We start from the raw sequence: 8,986 nt of genomic DNA, 5'->3' as shown, positions 1-8,986 counted from the left end.
GATGATCCTGAAAAGTTTCCTGATGAATTGAAAGCTAAGCCTACTGAAATTGAAGATATGAATGAAATAGCATATAGTTCAATTATACTACACTTGTCTGATAACATAGTGAGATAAGTTGAAGAACATAAAACTGCTCGAGCCCTGTGGGAAGCCCTAGATACTTTGTTCTTAACTAAAACACTGCCTAATAAGATCTACCCGTTGGAAAAATTGTTTAGCTTCAAAATGGATCCTGGAAAAGACTTAGAATCTAATCTCAGTGACTTTAGCATTCTTGTCAAGAGTCTTTCACATAACGATAAGAAATTTGAGGATGAAGATTTGGCTGTGATCCTTCTAAATTCACTACCCGAATCTTATAAAGATATCCGAAATGCAATAAAATATTCAAGAGATGCCTTAACACAAACAATTGTGACAAATGCCCTAAAATCTAGGGAGTTGGAGGTTAAAAAGGAAACAAGAATTAACCCTAGAGAAGAGAACCTGTTTGTTAGAGAGAGAACTGATAAAAGAGAGAACCATTCGTTGAATAAGAGGTTCAAATCTAAATCAAGAGGTAGGTCCAAGTCAAGGGATAAAAGCAATAAAAAATGCTATCATTGTGGAAAACTTGAACATTTCAAAAGGGATTGCTTCGAATTAAAGAAGAAGTTAAAAGAACCTAATAACAGTGAGTTGAATAATGCTGCTGTAAGTTCAGAACTTGACAGCCTTCTTGTTATGACTGTGTCTAACGATGAGACAGACACTGACTGGATACTTGACTCTGGATGTACATTTCATATGTGCCCAAATAAAACTTGGCTCCACTCAGATTTGTGGGGTCCAGAAAGCCACTCAACCTTTGGTGGGAATAAATATTTTCTTTCTATAATTGATGATTATTCTAGAAAGGTCTGGACATACCCCTTAAAGACAAAATCTGAAACATTTCAAAAATTCAGAATTTGGTTAACGATGGTTGAAAATCAATTGGGCAGAAAATTAAAAACCTTAAGGACAGATAATGGGTTGGAATTCTGTAATGCAGAATTTGATAACTTTTGCAGGCAAAAGGGAATTATTAGGCATAGAACTGTTAAGCATACTTCCCAATAGAATGGGGTAGCTGAAAGAATGAACAGAACTCTAATGAATAAAGTTAGATGCATGCTAATAAGTTCTGGTCTAGCAATAGGTTTTTGGGCAGAAGCTTTATGCACTGCAGCCTATCTAATTAATAGGTCACCATGTAGTTCTGTAAAGTTCAAGGCCCCTCAGGAATTGTGGACTGAAAAAACACCAAATCTGTCTAATATTAGGGTCTTCGGATGTGCTGCATATGCACATCAAGTTGAAGGCAAGTTAGATCCTAGAGCCACCAAATGTGTCATGTTAGGGTACCCTGAAGGAGTTAAAGGGTACAGGTTATGGGTACTAGGTGAGAAAGGCATTAAAATCATTAACAGTAGAAATGTGGTGTTTAATGAATCTGCCATGCTTAAAGAGTAAAAGGGATAAACATGAGGCAATTGAAAATAGTACTTCACAGAATGAGGTGAAGTTGGCAAGATTGGGTCACAATTCTATTGAGATAACTGAACCTGAAAATGAACAGCCAAATGTTAGATCAGACAACACAAATGAAGGTGAAGTTATAACAGCCCAAACTGAAACTGAAATTGTGACACCTGAAAATGAAACTAGTACCCAAGATTATCAATTAGTAAGAGATAGGGAAAGGAGACAGATTAAACCCAATCCAAGATATGAGACTAATAATCTGACAGACTTTGCCCTTATCACTGGTGAGAACTTAGAACATGCTGAACCTTATACTTATGATGAAGCTATAAGTTGTTCTAAATCTCAGAATCGGAAAGATGCCATGAGGGAAGAAATGAAATCCCTGATTGATAATAAAACATGGAAACTTGTGAAGAAACCTAAAAATCAGAGAGTGGTTCAATGCAAGTGGATTTATAAACTTAAAGAAGGCAATTCCCCAACTGACCCTTTAAGGTATAAGGCAAGATTAGTGGCCAAAGGGTTCACCCAAAGGGAGGGAATTGATTACAATGAAATTTTTTCACCTGTAATCAAATATAAGACAATAAGGCTAATACTTGCTCTAGTTGTTCAGTTTAATTGGGAACTTGAACAATTAGATGTCAAAACAGCTTTCTTGCATGGAAAATTGGATGAGGACATCTATATGTGTCAACCTCAAGGTTTTGAGGAAAAGGAGAAACCTCAAGATTTTGAGGAAAAGGAAAAATCTGATTATGTTTGTAAATTACCTGGCAGCAAGATATATCTACTCTTGTATGTAGATGATATGCTGCTGGCCATTTCAAGCAAGGCTGAAATAAAAATAATGAAGAACCTCCTAAAATCTGAATTTGACATGAAAGACTTAGGGAATGCCAAGAAAATACTGGGAATGGTGATAACTAGGAATAGACAAGAAGGCAGGTTAATAATAACCCAAGAGTCTTACCTACATAAAGTTTTATCTAAGTTTGGCATGAAAGAAGCTAAGTCTGTCAATATTTCCTTTGCTGCCCATATGAATCTCTCATCTACCCACTGCCCTAAAACTAAATCTGAGATTAAAGATATGACAAATATTCCATATGCTAATGGTGTTTGATCTGTTATGTTTTTCATGAGTAAAACACAAGCAAACCTTGCATATTCAATTAGTTTTTTAAGTAGGTTTATGGCAAACCCGGGGAAACCACATTGGGCTGGCTTAAAATGGCTATTACGGTATATAGCTGGGACACTAAGTGTAGGATTAGTGTACAAAAAGGGATCAGAACCATTAACCCTTAAAGGGTACGTGGATTCTGATTTTGCTGGAGATAAGGATCAAAGAAAATCTACCACAGCTTTTTTCTTTACACTTGGTGATAATTGTATCACATGGAAGTCTCAACTTCAACCAATTGTCACTTTATCTAGTACTGAAGCTGAATATGTGGCAATTACTGAATGTGTTAAAGAATGTATATGGCTGAAAGGAATTTTAAGTGAACTGAATTTTCTTCTTTCATCACATGTTATTCTTACTGATAGTCAGAGTGCATTATTGTTAAGCAAGAACCCTGTCTATCATGAAAGGTCCAAGCACTTTGAGGTGAAGTATCATTTCATAAGAGAGAAACTATCTTTAGGTGAAATGATGTTAGAGTAAATTCATACTGACATTAACCCATCTGATATGGGCACAAAAATTCTGCCTGTGAGTAAGTTTAGAATGTGTTTGTCACTTCTCAACATTGATACTGGGTAATTTTTCTTTGCAGGTACCTAAGGCAATGATGTTGTTCAGCCTTTCCACAATAGTGCAATTCAGCAACTGAGAGAGTGAGTGCAATTTTGAGAACCAAGGTGAAGATTGAAGGAGAAAAAAAAAACGTGGTTCTCCAAATTAGCAACTAATGAGAGGGCAATCTGGACATTTGCTGTATTTTAAGTTGGTAGATATCACGTGGCAGCTCCTGATTCGTGTATTTGATATGACCCGGATATGTGTTTCTTCTGGTTGGATGTGGACCATTGGATTAAATGAATGGTGGAGATTAAACTAGAGTTGGCCCTTAGTTTTGATAACCAGCTGGAAGGGTGGTATTATTATTTCATACGGTTTTGATAATATCTCCTTTTTTCTCTCTCTGGTGGTCGACTCTTCTTCTCCCTTTCTTGGCTCTTTGAATCTGGAGATTGTTTCTCCATTTGGATGATTCTGGTTAAATGTAAATACTATAGTAAATAGAGGACGGTCTTGTATGCGTGATCTGTCTTGTTTTTGTAGTTGTAGTCGGTTAGGGAGGAAGCTGTGAGTTTATGTCCAGATTTGAGATCCGATTTTAGGGTTGATGATTGATCTGATTTTCTATCTTGGTTCTATGTACTGTACACTCTCTCTGTGAGGCAGAATTGCACTAGTGGATTGGGCTAACCTGAGCCCCTCAGATTAAGCCTTCAAGGCCGAACTGGGTGACCATTCTTGTGTTCTTATTTTCTTGCACTTTATATTTGTGTTGTGTTTGATGTGTTTTTCGGTGTTGGGGTACGAATTTCCTAACAACAACCTCATTGTAGCCATCATGAAACCCAGATTTGTGACTCAATTTGAAGAAATGTAAATTCAAAGGCAAAAAATTACGTCTTATTTAAGGATGCCCTAAATAAAATCTAAGTAAAGTTTCAATCTATGCATCTCGCCTTCTGTTCTATGATAATTTCTTAATTTAATGGATTTTGAAGGAAGAAAATGAAGCAGCCACTGTAGATTTTTCTATGGATTAGCGGTCGCAAAAAAGAAATTCACTTAGATGTTAAATCATCAATCCAACGGTGCAAGAAAAAGAAACATAATTCCAATAGGTTAAACGAGGTACACACTAGTGGAAGGAGATACTAATTTTCAATAGGTGGTTTTGTTCAATTGACATTACCAACGAGGGTGTTGCAGGAGGAAAGGCTGAAACATATTCAAATTTTGCACGTGAGAAGAATGATTCGAATATGTTATAGATAGAGCATTAAATGTTAAATTTGTGTACTGTTACTTATCTATCCATAAACACTTTGCTATATTATATATTCGCTTTATTACGACAATTAAATGAATTAGCTACAGTGATACATTAGTTAAGTTAAAAAGCATTGCAATTTTTTATTCCCACAAATACACACAATATTGAAGTAGCTACAGTAATTAACTTGTTTAGCTACAGTGCAAGTATTTGTCTTCTCACACACAGTGCATATACACACATTACAAAGGAAACCAGATTGGAACCGGTTCAATGTGAAATGAAGGGTCCAAAAATGAAGAGTAAATGACCATCCTCTCTTTTAAGGTATGTTAAACTCGTGTGCTATTTCTTTTCTATCCATAAGCACTTTGCTACAGTACATATTGGCTTTGTTAGGATAGTCAAATGAAGTAGCTACAATAATATATCTGTTCAGCTACAGTGCACTGCCATTTTTTATTTTCACACATACACAAAATATTGAAGTAGCTACAATGATTAACTTGTTCAGCTATAGTGCAAGCATTTTGTCTTTCCACACACAATGCATATGCACACATAACAAAGGAAACCAAATTGGAATCGGTTCAATGTGAAATAAAAGATCCAAAAAATGAAGAGTAAATGACCATTCTCACTTTTTAGGTATATTAAACTCGTGTGCTGTTAATTTTCTATCCATAAACACTTTGCTACATTACATATTAATTTTGTTTCGACAGTCAAATGAATTAGCTAAAGAATATATCAGTTCAGCTACAGTGCACTGTCATTTTTTATTCCCACACATAAACACAATATTGAAGTAGCTGCTGTAATTAACTTGTTCAGCTACAGTGCAAGCATTTTGTCTTCTCACATACTATGCATATCCACACATTACAATGGAAACCAGATTGGAATCAATTTAACGTCAAATAAATGGTTCAAAAAGGAACAATAAATGGCCATCATCTCTTTTAAGGTATGTTAAACTTGTGTGCTATTACTTTTCCATCGATAAACACTTTGCTACATTACATATTGGCTTTGTTAGAACAGTTAAACGAATTAGCTACCCTAATACATCTGTTCAGCTACAATGCACTGCCATTTTTTAGTCTCACACATACACACAATATTGAAGTAGCTACAGTAATTAACTTGTTCAACTACAATGCAAGCATTTTGTCTTCCCACATACAGTGCATATGCACACATTACAACGGAAACCAGATTGGAACTAGTTCAATGTGAAATGAAGGATCCAAAATTGAAGAGTAAATGGTCATCCTCTCTTTTAAGGTATGTTAATTTTCTGTGCTATTACTTTTCTATCCATAAACACTTTACTACATTACATATTGGCTTTGTTACGACAATCAAACGAATTAGCTACAGTAATACATCTGTTCAACTATAGTGCACTGCCATTTTTTATTCTCACACACACATAATATTGAAGTAGCTAGAGTAATTAACTTGTTCAACCACAGTGCAAGTATTTTGTCTTTTCACATACAGTGCATATGCACACATTGCAAAGGAAACCAGATTGTAACCGATTCAATGTGAAATGAATGGTCCAAAACGAAGAGTAAATGGTCATCCTCTCTTTTAAGGTATGTTTAACTCACGTGCTGTTACTTTTCTATTCATAAACACTTTGCTACATTACATATTGGCTTTGTCATGACAATTAAATGAATTAGCTACAGTAATACATCAGTTCAATTACAGTTTTACTGCCATTTTTTATTCGCACACATATACACAAAATTGGGGTAGCTACAGCTATTTTACTTGGCGAACTACAGTTCAAGCATTTTGTCTTCCCATATACTGTGCATATCCACACATTACAAAGGAAGCTAGATTGGAATCGGTTCAATGTGAAATGAAGGGTCCAAAATGAAGAGTAAATGGTCATCCTCTCCTTTAAGGTATGTTAAACAAGTGTGCTGTTACTTTTCTATCCATAAACACTTGTTACATTACATATTGACTTTATTAGAACAGTAAATGAATTAGCACAGTGATACATCGGTTCAGCTATAGTGTATTGCCATTTTTTATTCCCACAAATATACAAAATATTGAAGTAGTACAGTAATTAACTTGTTTAGCTATAGTGCAAGCATCTTATCTTCCCATACACAGTATATATGCACACATTACAAAGGAAACCAGATTGGAATCAGTTCGATATGAAATGAAGGTCCAAAAATGAAAAGTAAATGACAATCCTCTCTTTTATGGTTTGTTAAACTCGCATGTTATTACTTTTCTATCGATAAGCACTTTGTTACATTACATATTGGCTTTGTTACGACAGTCAAATGAATTAGTTACAGTAATACATCAGTTCAACTACAGTGCACTGTCATTTTTTATTACCACACATACACACAATATTGAAGTAGCTATAATAATTAATTTGTTTAGTTACAGTGCAAACATTTTGTCTTCCTACATACAGTGCATATGCACACATTATAAAGAAAGTCAGATTTGAGCCGGTTCAATGTGAAATGAAGGGTCCAAAAATGAACAGTAAATATCATCCTCTCCTTTAAGGTAAGTGGGATGTTTGAGTGAAATTTCCATAATTATGACCACATGGCAAAAATAAACCACCAGCTTATATTAGTAGTGTAAGAACAGCAACATCATCATAACCGTACCGTCAAAGACTCAAAAATCAAGGGAATTGAAAACAAGGAAATTGACGTATCACACTACGCATGAATAATATCTTATTATAAACATAATCATCATTCATCTCTATATCATTTATCAAAATGCTTTCATAATGCACTAAGAGTCCGTTTGCATTACTTTTGAAAAGTCAAAATGAGTTTTTGGACTCGTTTGGCTAATTTTGTTGAAGTGCTTAAGGTGGTTAGAAAAGTTTTTAGAGGAAGCTAGTTCAATGTGACTTCCTCTAAAAGCACTTTCAGAATAGAAAATCCTTTTAAATATTAGTTTTTAAACAAAAATTAAAATAGATTTCTCCAAAAACTTTTCTACAAGAAGCAAAAGTAAAAGAAAAAGTTATGCCAAAAGGGCCCTAAAAATTTTTAATTAAAACTCATGTTTAAAATCGACTTATAAAAAACTAACTAATTTGCTTAGAAATTCATAAAAAAGCTATATATACATAGAAATGTTATTTAAGCATTAATAATTATAAATTACTCAAGTGCTTTCGTAGCAGTAAACATCTTGCACTTAAATTAAAATTTATCTTTAAACTTGAGTTATAAAGATATATAATGCTAATAGAATCACTAACCACAACTTTAATTAAAGGTTATGGTTAAAACCGACTCACAAAGATACTTCACGCATAGTATGTTTCGGAAAACAAGCTCTATACGAATGACGGAATATGATATTTGAATGTAATAGTCAGAATAAACGAGTTCAAAAGAAAGTCGAGTTTAAAATTTGTTCTGTACGTGGATAAATGTCATGTTCGTTGTAATTGGATGATAAGCAAAAAGGGTCGGTCTCGGGTTTCTGACTCCGACAAAGTCCAGGCCAACGACATTCCCTTTCCTCAAACCACTCTATTCATTTTGCATTTTGAATATGTAATTTGAAACTTATTTTAAGTTTTAAAATTAATTTATAATCCATTACTATGGAATTTAATTCAAATATGTATAATTGTTGTTATGAATTGACTAATTAATAATAATGATTGAACTATCACTTTTGTTATTATTATTATTGTCTTCAACTACTATTTAATTGATAGAAATAATATATTGACGTCTTTAACTACTTTTACATTTCGAAAAGAAATGAAGACAAAATAATAAATGTAATTCATTATTTATTATAATGAAAATCACATATTAACAGTAACTTGTTCAAATTTCTCGTTTCTCTCCAAACAAATTTTAGTATGGAATTTTCATTCTTAAAATGTTAATAGATTTTTAGTTACTTAGGTATGGGTTACCTCCACTCTTATCCAATTACTAATTTTATATCTTTAACTTATTCGAAATACTAACCCATTAAAGAAATGATGGCAACACTTACTCTACACGATTAAATGATATTCAAATTTTTAAATAAAAATACCAATAATGATGGTGATAGTGATGGCGATGGTGATGATAATAATGTGTTTTCAATGATAATTTCTTGCTAAGAGATTTATCGCAATCAAAATCCTAACCCGTAGAAGAAATGATGGTTATATTAAATGTAAGTAATTAATTGATTATTAATCTTTTTGAATGAGAACTCCACAATAACGATAACGTGCACACAAAGATAATTTCTTGTCGAAAGAAAATTATATAAGAAATAAAGATTACTACTTACTATCACTATTGTCCAAAATGCATTTTTAAATAGTATTTTGATGGAGAATGTGTGAGTAAAAAAAAAGTTTGAATTTGCTTGTAATATTATTTTATTAAAAATTGCGTGGTTGAGAATAAAAAAAAGAAAAA

At 33.4% G+C, this 8,986-nt stretch overlaps 1 long non-coding RNA gene across 2 annotated transcripts; it reads left to right on the top strand.

Annotated features, from left to right (window-relative positions):
- Positions 1-2,695: 2,695 nt before the first annotated feature.
- Positions 2,696-6,827, top strand: LOC111369444. 2 transcript variants are annotated; one of them, XR_002698132.1, is made up of 2 exons: positions 2,696-4,859; positions 5,721-6,827. It is a non-coding gene; the product is annotated as an uncharacterized LOC111369444 (long non-coding RNA). The 2 variants fall into 2 exon arrangements; XR_002698131.1 differs by having other exon boundaries at positions 2,696-5,499.
- The last annotated feature ends 2,159 nt before the right edge of the window (positions 6,828-8,986 follow it).

Source organism: Olea europaea, chromosome 20 (assembly GCF_002742605.1).
Source record: "Olea europaea var. sylvestris chromosome 20, O_europaea_v1, whole genome shotgun sequence".
Taxonomy (NCBI): domain Eukaryota; kingdom Viridiplantae; phylum Streptophyta; class Magnoliopsida; order Lamiales; family Oleaceae; genus Olea; species Olea europaea.
Note: the sequence above shows the minus strand (reverse complement) of the source record. Positions and strands in the feature narration are given on the sequence as shown.